The 13,377-nt window shown below is 45.3% G+C and overlaps 2 protein-coding genes across 5 annotated transcripts in view; one reads left to right on the plus strand and one right to left on the minus strand.

Annotated features, from left to right (window-relative positions):
* LOC310900699 (uncharacterized protein) overlaps window positions 1–9,953 on the minus strand; it is a 54,498-nt gene extending 44,545 nt beyond the window's left edge. Inside the window, exon 1 of the mRNA XM_083839067.1 lies at window positions 7,990–9,953. The gene's annotated coding sequence lies outside the window, so the exon portion shown is untranslated. The remainder of the gene's footprint in view (window positions 1–7,989) is intronic.
* The window catches only part of OSBPL5 (oxysterol binding protein like 5), a 174,996-nt gene that overhangs the window by 49,563 nt on the left and 112,056 nt on the right, over window positions 1–13,377 (plus strand). The window lies entirely within an intron of this gene.

Here is a 13,377-nt window from a genome sequence, read left to right on the forward strand (position 1 = left end):
CTAGGACTGCTGCCAAGCTGATCCACAGGGACTTGTCCACTGTGAGCACTGGTCTGCTGGGAATTGTGCTTGGGCCGTCCTCCTGCCTCTCCAAGTCTGGCAGGAGCTCGCGTGATTGCACCAGGCACTTACGATCCAGGCTGGATGTGAAACAGTTGCTTCCGGGGGGGGAGGCAGTGTGATTTCACCTCTTGAGCTCTCTAGTGCCCTGTTTAAAGAGCATTAAGCAACATGGGGCTTTTTGCCTGCTTCGATAGGTGTTTGCGTCAGCCCCACTTGAACTGCAGAAAGGTGAGGATTGTGAGGACTAGAAGTTCATTCCCTTGTCTGTGGGCTGCAATATGGGAGCCTTGCACCAATTAGTTCAGCTGCGATACTGCTGAGGTCTGCTTCTAGGTGGGTCAGAAATATTCCTGAGAAATTCTCTGTTCCTTCCCTTCACCTCGTAGTTTGCCACTTCTGGACTCAGGTTGAGGCACTGGAAATAGGACAATTTGTGGTTAAGGAGTTTGGCTTTGGATTCAGGAGTTCAGTGTTAGTTCCTGCCTCTGTCATGGACTTGGTATAGCTGTGGGGAGATGGCTTCCATCCCTGAACCTCTGTCTCCATTGGGAAATAATGAACACCAAGTAAGTTTTGGGGTGGTGGTTTTATTTGTTTACCTTTGTTCACCTACAAGACTCAGAGGGTCTGGTCTTTTTGCCAGGCTATTTGGCCTCATCTGCCTGCTCTGTCCAAGGCAGAGGATGTTTGTTTGCTCTCTAGATAAAGCTAGTGGGAAATCTTCAGGTCTATCTTTTTTTCTTCCACTGCTGCTTTTTAGTCATGCTCTTTGCTTTCATTTAACATCAAATAAAAATTAAATGGTGGCTTTAATACTGTAGCTCTTAATAATGTTTCTAGCATGAGCTGAGCTGCACAGAGACGGTGCCTGCAGGAAGCCTTGAATTATACCGTACTATTTTTAATGGGCAATCCTACTGTGCCATAAGCCATTGGCTCAGTGAGCCTCTCTGAGATGAACTACAGATGAGACTTCCACTCTTGTAAATATCTGTACCGTTTAGTTTGGAGTATCGCTAAAAGAAACAGCATATGAAATAATAAAAGGTTTATTTTACTGAAGTCAATAAGCAGTTTTTCTTCAGGCACATTTGGAAATGGACCTTAGCGGAATGAAGTGGAGCATAAAAGCGGTGTTCAGGGGCTGGAAATGCTCAACAAGCAGCACAGGCTGCCCCGCCATTTGCTTGCGGTGCAGTGGGCTGCGGTGCTGGGCAAGCCCAAGAAGGCTTGGGTGGGAAGACCGGCGCTTGCTTTTTAGACCCTTCAGCCTTTTTTGTTTGCATCCTGGATTTTAAAGCCAGAGCTGTCAGTTCTCTCCATCTCATTTGACTTTATTTGCAAGCTGTGGTGTTTTAGCCCAGGATTCTTACTTGAAGTTCAGTAACTAATGGCTGAATTGCAGCACGCATCTTAAGCATGCAGTGCATTTTAGTTTCTGGTGGTGATTCTTTTGTGCTCTTCAGTAAAATACTCAAAGGGTAATTATCTTTACAATAAAAGATGTGTACTTTCTCTCTAATCTGGCTTTTTTTCTAGCTCCATTTTTCTAGCTTTCTGACATCCCCCTGTAAGTAATTGCAGTCTATGATCAGGTGATGCTTTAAGTGCCTTTGATTAGTTAAGTAGGTTGAACACCTTAAATCTCTCATTGCAGTTGATTTAAGACCTGGAGACAGCCTTGTGGGTTTTTTGTGCCTTTTCCAATTTTCTGTGATGGTGTATTTCAGGTAAAGATTGCATGTGTTATGCCAGCCATGATTTTGCAACTGCCAGTTACAGAAGTAAGGCTATGTTCTTGCTGGTACTCCTTTGTTCCTTTTCCCATCCTTGTGTAGGCTTCCAGGAATTGAGCAAGCCCTGCTCACCCACAGTATTGTATTTGGCACTCAGGTTCTGTTGGTTATCTGTAATTCATAAATCAGAGCTGTTTTGGAAAACTAAAGTATGTGTCTGGACAGAGAGGAGGGGGCGTTTTGGTCTGGTGTGCAGCAACACGAGATTATTTATCATAGATTGTGCTCCCTGCCCTTTAATAATCTGCTGACATTTGGCCAGTACTAAAAAGGTCAAGGGAAAAAGTTACTTCCTACAAATCCTGGCATTTGATTGCTCTTATTAAAGGGAGTGTGCTTACTTGCAATGAAATTGTAGCCATCTGCAGCTGTGTAAAAGGTGACTTACCAGCTGGTACAACTGTATGGAAATAAGTTAGAGCATCCCAAGTATCCTTTGTGTGCTACTGGTATACAAAGAAGGGTATAGGGAAAATGCAAAGAAGTTTCGAGTACTGTATGCAACAGTGAAAAGAAATAAGAAGTTGGTGCTTGAAAAATGAGATTAAGTTGAACACTGTTGGAATCATTCTTCTGCCCTCTGGTTCACAAGGTCTTAAATATTCTTAATTTTATCAATGGCTTTCCACGTTACCTATTAAGCCTCTGCTATGTCTGAACTACAGTAACTCAGTAAAATACCACGTTGCGTCCTTTTTTCTTTGCTTCCAGATTTCCCTGTTGATTTTTTCCATTTGAACTACCCCAGTTTGCAACCACCACTGTTTTTCTTGTACTCTTGAACAGCCCTGACCAATGCAGAGATCGTCCTGCTGAAGACAGCTGTGCCCTAACCCCAAGCAGAGCAGTGGGCAAGCATTGGCAGCCCACTTGCAGCCACTGGGGGCTCAGGTGGGTGCATGTGGGCTCAGAGAGGAAGGTGCCAGCTCCATGCAGGGCTACCAGTCCCAGTGCCATGAATTTAAGGAGTTCTGTTTTGCACAAAGACGTGGGGCAGCTGGTGCATTTTTCTTCAAGGGAGCATACAAAAGGATCTTTGCAAGCGCTGGCTTGCTTTTTTTGTTAGGCAGCATTTGCTGCTGCCCCTTCTTGGATATCTAAGAACACATGCCTAGAAAGCTGAATTACAACAATTAAATCGCTAGAGTGGACAACGGAATTGTATGCTGTAGTTGTTGCTGCCAAACCACCCTCGAAAGGAACTTAAATGCAAATACTTTTCAAAAAAGGGAGAGTAGAATGGACTGTACTGGGGGAAACAGCATGCATGGTCTCTGGTTAAGTGAGTCCATTTTTTAGCCTTTTATAATGTTGCTACCTGAAAGTTTAGTGGGCAGAAGCTGCGTTATTTAGCTGCACAAGAATTCAATTTGCTATTAATTGCTGTTGGAAATGAGCCAGAGCTGCTTAAAATGAATTCCTTCCCCCAAAAAGTACTGTTTTGCCATTTTAATTACTTCAGCCAAAGCATTCTTGAGCAACCCAGTGGGTTTTATTTCTTTAAAGAGCATCATATGTGCCGAGACGCTGCAGATGTTGGTCCTGGCAGCAGCTGCTGTATTAGAAATGCTGCGCTGGGGCGAGCTGCTGGCTGTGCGGGGGCTGAAGGAGCGTTCCCAGCTTCCTGCCATCCCAAGAGACGTGGGGAGGCACTGTCACTGCTGCTTTCCTAGCCTTTTATATACAAGTATTTAGAAAGCTTGTTGTTCTTGTGAAGAATAACACACCGTTACTGTATGGGCTTTTTGTCAAACGTGTTGCTCTTCACCCAGCAAATTTGTGCAGGGTGCCTAAACAGACCTATTAGAAAACCCCTGAGGGTTTACATTTAGCACATAAAGCACAAAAATCTTGAACTTAACCTTGAAAGTATCCTTTTTCTAAGGATGACTTACATTTCAAGGTCATTGCTTCTATAAGACCCTTTCTTCTTTAAGGATGCAGATGGTTTCCCCTATGAAAGCATCCAGGATTGCTCTTCAGGCTTGTGTGCTGGTCCTCCTGCTTTCTGAAATGTTTCTTGCATCGAATACAGTCACTTCCACTGCTAAACTTTGTTTAGCAAGCACTGTCTTTAGGCTGAGCTATAAAGGTGGAACCTTTGAATGAGGCTGCAGAAATGGTCCTAATTTCAGGATGGTTGGAGCTCAGCAGAAAGGGAGCCAGTGGGCAGGGTGCTGTGGGGCAGATGCATCGTGTAATGCCTGCGTGCACAAGATTGTGGTAACTTCCCAACTTCCCAGTCTGGCTGATGGCTGTCACGTTTCTCCTTAACCAGATACTGGTGTTAGCTCATTCTGGGAGTTTCTGTGGCCTGTCTCCGCCCCAGCTTAAGGCTGGACTCAGTGAGCAGCTTCTAGAAAGTGTGGAGGGGAAGTACATCTCGGGCTGCCACTCTGGTCTTATTCACAGTCTGTTTGGCCTTCTAATATTTTCACTAGATCTTCATAGACCTTGGAACTTTGGATTGTTAAAATACATATACATATATATATATATATGCCTGCATTTTTCATAAATATAATTCAAGAAAATATCTCCCACTTCTGTTTGGGGGAAAATGTTATGCAAATATCAGAGGCTATCTCAGTGGTCACAGGAAAGAAAATCAGGGTCGCAGAAAAGGAAGGGAGGGTAATCCACGGCACTCGAAACACTCTTGTTTTCATTCAGTTGTTTTTAGCTTCTCTTGTTGTTTTTTTCCTTTATGTGAGATGATATGTTGTTGTGCCAAAGCTTGAAACTGCCAGCATAGATGTCTGTCCCAGGGAAAAATATCAATTGACATTGATGCATTCCAGGGACTGCTGGATAAGATGCTAAGGAAACATAAAGAGTGCTTCAGCAGCTGCCCTTATTACTACTAATAAAATTCAGGATAAAATTTGCAGTCACCATTCAATCAAGGTTTTGTCTATTAGCCTTGCAACAGTCTGGGGCCTTTGCTTTATTTTCCTCAGCTTTATTTTTCCCAGGCGCCCCACTCAGGTAGGAGTACATTACTTTCCTTAGCTTGGCCCAGTCCTTGCCAGGAGAGGCAGTCTAAATACCTCCCAAAGAAGGTGATGGTGTTTTTCAATATTTCCTTATCTCAAAATGGGTCTGGTGATAGCGTTTTCAGTATTTCCTTCTCAAAATGGGTATGTATCAATCCAAATCCCACTGAAATCACAGGAAAAATGCAAATACGTGGGAACAGGAATGAAATCAGGCCCATGATTGTACTCATTGCTTGAATATGTGAAGTCACTATCTTTGCACGCCTTTGGGCTCTCGCTGTGGTCCTGTTTTCTGTGAGCCATCTACGTTTCACAGGCTGACAGCGTGATGCAGAGGAGCTGGAGGACATTGGGACCTGCTCTGTTTGCAAGCGGAAGCTGGCTCGGTGGCCTGAAATCAGGATTTGTAAGAGAACTTTCACTATAAGAGAAATTTGCTCTCAGAACTGTATTGGAGCAACTGTATTGCTTTGTGATGGGTACATTGTTCCCCAAGCTTTGTGGAGCTGCCCTCTTCCTCTGTGGTGGTGTTTTTCTGGATTAAAATAGGTGCTTTGGGAAAACTTTAAACTGCACAGGGAAGAAACTCATGCAGAATCTCCTGGGCTGATCATTTTGGCCACCTCAGGGGTTGCTTGGAGAGCTGCACTGTGTTATTCCTGGTAGTTTTCCAGTCAAGGGTGATCTGCAAAATCCCAGAGAACGCTGAAATGTTGGCAGTGGTGCTGCCAACACATCTGTAATACTTTTTGCAGAAATTAGTTTGTTTTTCTTATGCAACTTGCATGTTTCTTCTCCTTTACCGTCCTTTTAAATGTTTGCTGTCTTTTGATAGTAACTGCATCCATGCTAGGACAAGGCTTGGAGATGGCCTTGCCCTTTTAGGAGTTTCTCAACTTTCCAGTGTCCAAGAGAGCAGCTGTGTTAAGAGAGTAAAATGATGGAAGAAGTGTGTAAAACTGACGGTGGAGAACCTCTCCCTGTATCCCCAAGGGCATACAGAGCTCAGGCACCTTACGCTGTCTTCCTCTGTTGTATTTGAGGTGGTGGAGCATATTATGGTTAGAGTTGCACAGTATTTTGTCTACATCTTCATCTTCCCATGGCCAGGGTGGAGGCAGCTCATGGCTGCAGGGTCTGCACCAGGCAGAGGAACAAGGAGCTTGCATCTGGCCATGCACACATGGAAATACAGCACTGATGATAACCAGGGTGACTCCTGCAGGCCAGGGAGCACTAGGGAGTGGGAAATGAAGTTTTCTTTGGTGAAGCTGCTTCTTTTCACTCTGAGAAGCCCAGGCTGGATAAGTTTTCAGTGCTGTCCCTTCTCAAGGCAAGAAAAGATGGGAGCAGCAATACAACATCATTTTTAAAAAAGTATGAGACATAAACATCTCATTCTTTGCAGGATAAATGAACATAGTCCCAAGACTGCTATAATTTATATGCTTTCTTTGTTTGATGCTGTCGCTGGGGAAAATAAGAGCATGCCTGCCTGCTGCCTGGAGATCTGCTGCGCCAAAGCAAATAATTGCAGTGCATGGCAAGCCAGGATGGCACCGAGGTGTTTGATGGATGAGCATTCTTCCCCAAAGCAGGAAGGAGTGTTTGTGAGAGGTTCGTAATACACTGCAGTGGAAATTGCCCACTCACTGTATAAAATTCACCACCAAGTGGCCTAGCAGAGCCTTGAAGAGCAGATGCAGGAAAAGAAATGGCTGTAAAGCAATCAAGTCAGGACGTAAATGGTTATGGGCCCCGATCGGGCTGTGTTGCCACTTTATCTTTGGTTCATGCCAAGGAAGATTACATTGGATGGTGACTAAAGTTTCCCCTAGCTGCTTCCATTCCCTTTCCAGCTGCCTCGATTCATCCAAACCAAGATATTTGACATGCTGGGCTCCTGTGAAGCCTACAGTAGTGTCCCAAGTCCTTAGCCTTGGTGGGGCCAAGATGCTGCTCAGACAGGGTTCAGAGATGGTGAAAGACAGTAGCAGAGCTGGATGGAGAGCAGCTAACGGCCAGCATGGAGACAGGCTCCTGTGCTGTAATTATGAAGGCTGGCCTGTTAATTGCTGCTACTTAGCTTCAGAGGTGTGCTAAAAATTAAGAAGGTGCTTTACAATAGCAGCGTTTAACTTTCCATCATCTACTTTGTTTTTAACTGACAGGGGCTGGGAGTTAACCAAGGGAAGCTTCCAGAGCCACGTAAAAACCCTTGAAAGGCAGTGGGCACTGGGTCCCTAGTTCTCCCAGGAGATTGTTTGACTTCCCTGCCTCCCTTCCCTCTGATAAACTGAGGGACATCCCCAAAAGCCACATGGTCACTGGATGCAAGGTGAGAGGAGGGACAGGGAAAGCCTGGGTTTGTGTAGTTTGGTGTAGCACTGAAATACGGCCCTTTAAAAGTTGATGGTGGGAGAATGGCAAAACTGCACCATTTCAGAGCTTCTGCCCCTTATTCCAGTTTTTTTTTTTTTTACAGCTTGAACAGAAACCAGTTCAAGACTGCAGAGACAGATTACATACAATTAGATGTTCAAAACTAAAGCTTTAGTATGCAAATGTAGTCAAAACATTGGGGACAATGCTTTTCAAGAAATACGTTGCTCATCCATCCATTTGTTATGAATAATATTAAATATCCATAACAATATTGCCAGTCTGAGATCCCAAAGTTTTAAGAGAAATTGTGAAGCTCAGTTTGAAAACCAACTTTAGGAATGAGGGGGTTAAGGAGCCCTTTGCTATTACATTTTCAAAATGCTAGCTTGCATTCAGCACACATTTTCAAGCTGTTCTCTGCAACCAGGGAAGATTGTTTTTTTTTCCTGTTTTACAAACAAAGATTTTTCAAAGCAATCCCCTGGTGTTTAAAAGGAAAAAAATGCTGAGACTGATTATGAAACAGCAAATCATAGCAGCCCTAGTTAAAACACGACCAACTTTTTTTTTAAACACTACTGAAACCTTTCAAGTTTATGAATGGTAGCTTTAGTGCCAGAGGAAGCTATTTGCTCAGTAGGAGAACAACTTATTGGACCTAACCAATGTAAACTGTGTAGATGCATACAGATAAGGATGTGAACGTGGATTTGTCCATAGGAGGTGGCTAGGAGCAGTGCACTTACCTCATATCCAGCTTACAAGTGGTTCTGGGCTGCTCCATCTCTGTTCCCAGGAGGTGGTCAGAGTGTGTGGCAGTGAGCTTAACTGCATCAGGTACGGGGGGCACCCTGCCTATGGCTCGCTGATGTGCGGCACCGTGCCGTGCTTCCATCACCCGATGGGACTGGCAGTCGTTATTCAGGATAGCGCCCTGCCCAATTGGTAGGGTGGTAATTAAGTCACTATTATACATTGTGTGCACACGATTGTATGTTATGTACTCACTGGAGGAAGGAAAAATAGGTGAGCAAGTGCCAGCTTTGAAGCAAAGGAGTGGCTGTGCCAGTTAGCCTGGGTGGGTTGCTCGGTGACAGTTAATCCATGGGAGTGGAAGCAAGTCCTCTGTGGTGCTCTGCCAAGGTCAGGAACTGGAGCTGTTTGGAAAGTGAAAGTCAGTCTTGCGGGTTAAAGCTCCCTAGAAGAAAACATCTTCATTAAGTAACTTGAAGAAGAGCTTTTTCCATCTCTGTCATCCATGCAGTCTTCTCCCCTTGGTGCCCAGAACAGGACCAGGGCAGAGCTCAGACCCCATAATTGGAAGCACTCAGCAGGGCAGGGGTGGGCTTCTGAAACCTGCTTGTGTTTATGCCCATGTGCATGCATGGCATACGTGTTGCTGGAGGAGATCAAGCAACATGTGCATATATGTCTAGCTTTGTAAGAGGAACTCCTGCAGAAATTTGTTACCTTCTGCAATCCGTGGTGACAGCAGAGCTGTATTGATTTATACCTCCTGGGGCTCTGGCTCTATATGCTGCTATGTTTTTATCAGGTGGGAAATGGTCAAGTTCAGAAAGGTGACTGACTTTATTTTGTCCATGTTTTCTCATTTTACAGATAGGATTGAGTCAGCACTTGCAAAGTTGGAGGTTGAGCTGCATTTGCAATAAAGTTCTTTTCCTAGTAGCTGGTAATTTGGGGTATCTGGTTCATACATATGAATCACTCTTCTGTGCTGCACAAGGTCATTTTCCTCTCTCTCTGCCTTCTGTCTGTCTAACCAGACACCATCTCATAGTCATTTTGTTTGCTGTCTGTGAAATCACTTTCAGTTCACTTCATATTTAGGTTATATTTCCCTCCCCTCCCCCAGTTATTGGCACGTACATTATATAGGCTCTCCAGAAACTGACACTTCATTTTAGTCTCTGAAAAATAATGCTATAAATCTGTGATAGGTTGCAGGCTGTGGGACACATGGCCTGTGGTGCTAACCCAGGAGATGCCTCTATCTCATTTCATTTGCCTTGCTACTGTGTAATCACCCCCATTTTAGTATGTAGCATTTTAATATCTGAAGGAGACAATAATACTTTCTGTATCTAGCCTTTTTTGTTAATGCCATCATTATGTATAAATGGCAGTGTTTGCAGGCAGAGATGGTGGTCACTTCCCTGTACAGATGAAAGTGGAAGGTCCTGATGTGGATGTTACTGACTTCATTATCTGCTTCCATCTATGTTCTTGATGAAAGGAGACCTCAGTATTGAAATGCCATCATACAGTTTGTACTTGCTTCTCCTGGAAAGCGTGCATGTAGAAGGGAATTGATAACCTTAAAGATAGCTATCTCTGAGCATTAACAGCTTGTTTATTGCAAAGAACAGCTTGGATAGGTTGGCCCTTCAAATACGAAGGGTAGCTGGAGCCCGGCGCAGTGTGGTAAGAAGCATTGGGACCCACAGCTTTTGGCCAAGTGGGCTTGCAGCACTCTGGCAGCCCAACTAGCGGGTGCTGTCACCAGCCCTCAGCAGCGTGGGTGCTCTGGCTGCCGACCTCCTCTCTCCTCTGCTCCTCCCTGTGCTCTCCAGCCCAGCTGGCTGAATTAGCCCTTCACAGTCAATTTCTTGGGGGAACTGCCTCCCAGCAGCTTCTTTCCTTACTGCTGATCCATCCAGGGAAAGTCACCGCTTGATTCTGTTCTACCCTATCTGTAAGTAATTTTCATTCGTCTCTGTTTCGGGCTTCTTTCTGCACATTGGGGATGATATCCCCTTCTGTCACCGAGGCACTATAAGCTTAATTAGTGTGTACAAAATGCCTTGGAAAACCTGAAGGGCTTTGTTCAGTAAGGGGCAAAATGCTGTTGTCAAACAGTAGGGTTTTTGAAGTGGAAATACCCCACTGCTTGCATGTAATTGAAGCCAGGCTTTCCAGCACATCTCACTTGTACAGGGATCTGCCAGCACTGGAGAGCTGTGAGAACAGACACCCTCTAATTGCATAAAAGCAGGCTAAATTCGGGGGGGGGGGGGGGAAGCCTATTAATGTTATGTTTTGGAAGTTAGTATAGTAGTCAGTTTTTTGATGTGGTGTTTGGGTGTTTTTAACTATTTATGATCAGAAGAGCTGTCGTTGCTTTGAGGAGGCTGAGACAGCATCCCTAGGAGGGGATGAGCCTGGGGGTTTTAGGGACAGGGTCTTGGGGTTCCATTTGCTGCTGCTAAACAGGAGTGCATGGCCGTGCTGGGTGGTGTGCACCGAAGCCAACTGGGCAAGAGGGTAGTGCCAGTGGGATAAAGCAAGTCTTTGAACAGATTGGGCTTTACTCTTTACAAAAACTCAGAATCTAAATGTCAAATTCCTTACAAATACCAGGCAGCATGCAGCTGCATTGAGCTCGTGTAGCTGTTGTGGTCTGCTGGATGGGAGAGCAGGGTCGAGCTGTGGCCCCATGAGCCAGAAACATGGCTGTTTCTCAAAAGCAATTATCCATGTTTCCCCATGCCCGAGGCAGTGGGTCACCCCTTTCTTGGCATGGCGAAGAATGTGTACCGGCAGCACTGGGGGAAGTCCTGGAATAGCCCAGAAGTGCCAAGCACGCAAACACAAATACCAGCATTGGCAAATCGGTGTGAATAGCTTCAGAGTGCTGTAGTGTGGGCTGCAAACTGCAAGGCTGACTCCTCGCAAAGACCACAAATCCATCACTTGGAAATGTCAGGCCTTTGTCTCCCAAAATAGGCTTTTGTCCTCTTGTTCCACGAAATGCGGAATTTTTAAATTTTTTACTTGCTTTGTGTCTTACAGCATAATGGGAAGAGTCTGAGCGGTTCACTCTGAGCAGCTCAGTAAGGGAGAAGGGCTCTTTCCTTGCTGCTTGACAGCTGAAGGTGTGCAGGTGCAGTTGAGTAGTTGTGGTCGAGGCAGGCAACCAAGAGGCAGCTTACGGACCTCCCGGTACGGGGTTAGGATGCTCTCCCCTCTCTGCCTGCTGCAGTGCTGTGTGTGCAGGGAGTGGGAGAGCCCCTGCAGAGCAGTTGCATCTGAAGCCCCAAACCTACATACCCCTTTATAGCGGCTTTTGTTGCAGCTCTGGCTGTCGTGTTTGCGTTTTCAGTGACTGGATTGGGAGAGTGGGTGCTCTCCCCTGATCTTACCTGCATGATCCAATGTGTATAGATCCTGTGCAGAAATTGTGTGCGGTGTCAGCAGCAGGGAGCTCTGACTTCCCCTGCCTCAAGGTCCCGGTTCTGGTGACTTTCTGAATGTCAATTTGATGGGCTGCAAGGTGTGACTGATGTGTGCATTATGGAAATGGTCTCAGAAAGGAAAAGAAAAACCAACTCCCTGCTTTTACACGCGTGCTTGCCCAACTGGAATGATAGCACGTACGTGAGTGTAGCACATACCTTAGGTGTCATCTGATTTTGAGGTTGCGGGCTGTGCGTCTGCAGTGGGAGGGGATTCAGGGTGTCTCCAGAAGCGTTGTGGTTCAGATAAAGACTGTGCTTTGCAGGTAGTCTCCGCTTCTTGAGTGATCTCTGCTGCCTGTGCTTTATTTTCATGCCGTGGAGTAGCCCCTGAGTATGCTAACTGGATTGCCTTCAGCTGAAACTAAATTAAGGTCCAACTGCTTATGAAAATCAGAAGAGATAGTCCAGAGTGAAACCTGTCCTGGAACTTGATTCCCCAATCTGGATTCATCTGCAATCTCAGTAATTACAGTTCACAAGTGTGGATCTTTGTGTTTACGAAAGAGATCAGCCCATCAGCAGCCTTGGAGAAATCAGCCTGGTGTTAAAGTCTTTGGCCTGCGTGCTGTGTGGGAGCCTGGAGGAGACAGGCTGTCTGAGGACCTTTCACAAGTGGGGTGTAAGATTTCTAGGGCTGAAGTGCTGTGGGCTGTCACTTTGCTTCCAAGTTTGGCCCCAGCAGAGTGGGACACTTGTTATGTGATCACAGAGGTCATTGCTGACCTGCAAACGTCAGAGCTTAGTTTTGTTCTTGTGGGTCTTCTGTGCTCCAGGACAAACTAGAGGGCTTTTTACCTTCCCCAAACTGGAGTTCAATATTTGTGTTCTCTTGTAGCTAACAGCTGAACTTATGGCAGACAGTGCTCCAGTGCTTTTTCAGTGTAGTTATTACCCACAAAGATCGCAGGGGAAATGTAGAATACTGAAAATTGTCTTGGCAGCAAAGTACACAAAGAGCAGACTTTCATTTATAAACTTAATCTCTAAATAAGCTTTTTCCTTTTAGACTTGGAGTCTTTCCTGTGTTGATTCATCTTAGGTAAGAAAGGGTGGGTAGATAAAAGTTTGTTTTTCTAGTTCTTGTTCCGTCTCACCTGTCTTCAACTCCCCTGAGTTAGCTCAATGTGCACAAGTTCCTTCTGTGGAAGGAAGTGTGTGTACCTAACCACCTCCACTCCTGGTTTTTGTTTTTTGTTTTGTATGAACGTAAATGCTGGTTTCCCCTTTACCAGGAGGCAGGGCGTGAGCGCTGTGCAGCTCTCCAAGGGAGTGGCAGAGAGAAGTGGCTGTGTGGTTGTTAGAGGCTGGCTGTCCAGCACTGAAGGGTGCATAGGAGTGGCTTTTTCTGAGCAAGCTGGCAACATTGGCAATTTTCTTCTCAGAAATATCATGTGAGCCCCCATTTCAAATGCCAGCATCCCTTTCCAGTAAGTCAAAGGAAACCCAGTAGCTCTTGTTTCCAGGATGAGACACGTAAAGGGAAGAGTATTTCTGGGAAGATATTCAGTAAAAGCTTCATGTCTGAGGATAACTTTAGGGGAAGAAAAGAGGATTTTTCTCCTGCACCTCTACCACTATGCTAATATAGTCTGTAGAAGATTGGCTGTGTTGTGTGTAAAGCTTGAAGTCGCTGTGAGTCACATTAGCATGGTCAAATTGAACTCAGATTGAGCTATTCTGATTATTTCTTATGCATCTTAACACAGTGTCAGAGGCCATGCCAGTGCAATTAAACCCTCATCTTCCTAGGCTGTGTAAAAGCCCAGTTTGTTGCAGTCCATGCCCCTAAGAATTCCCATTTTGGAGCCCAGTCCTGATGTCCCTCCTCCAGCAGTGGGGCACTTGAAAAGTCCTGCATCATTCAGCTTGAAGGCC

The sequence above is a fragment of the Anser anser genome (genome assembly GCF_964211835.1).
Source record: "Anser anser genome assembly, chromosome: 5".
Taxonomy (NCBI): domain Eukaryota; kingdom Metazoa; phylum Chordata; class Aves; order Anseriformes; family Anatidae; genus Anser; species Anser anser.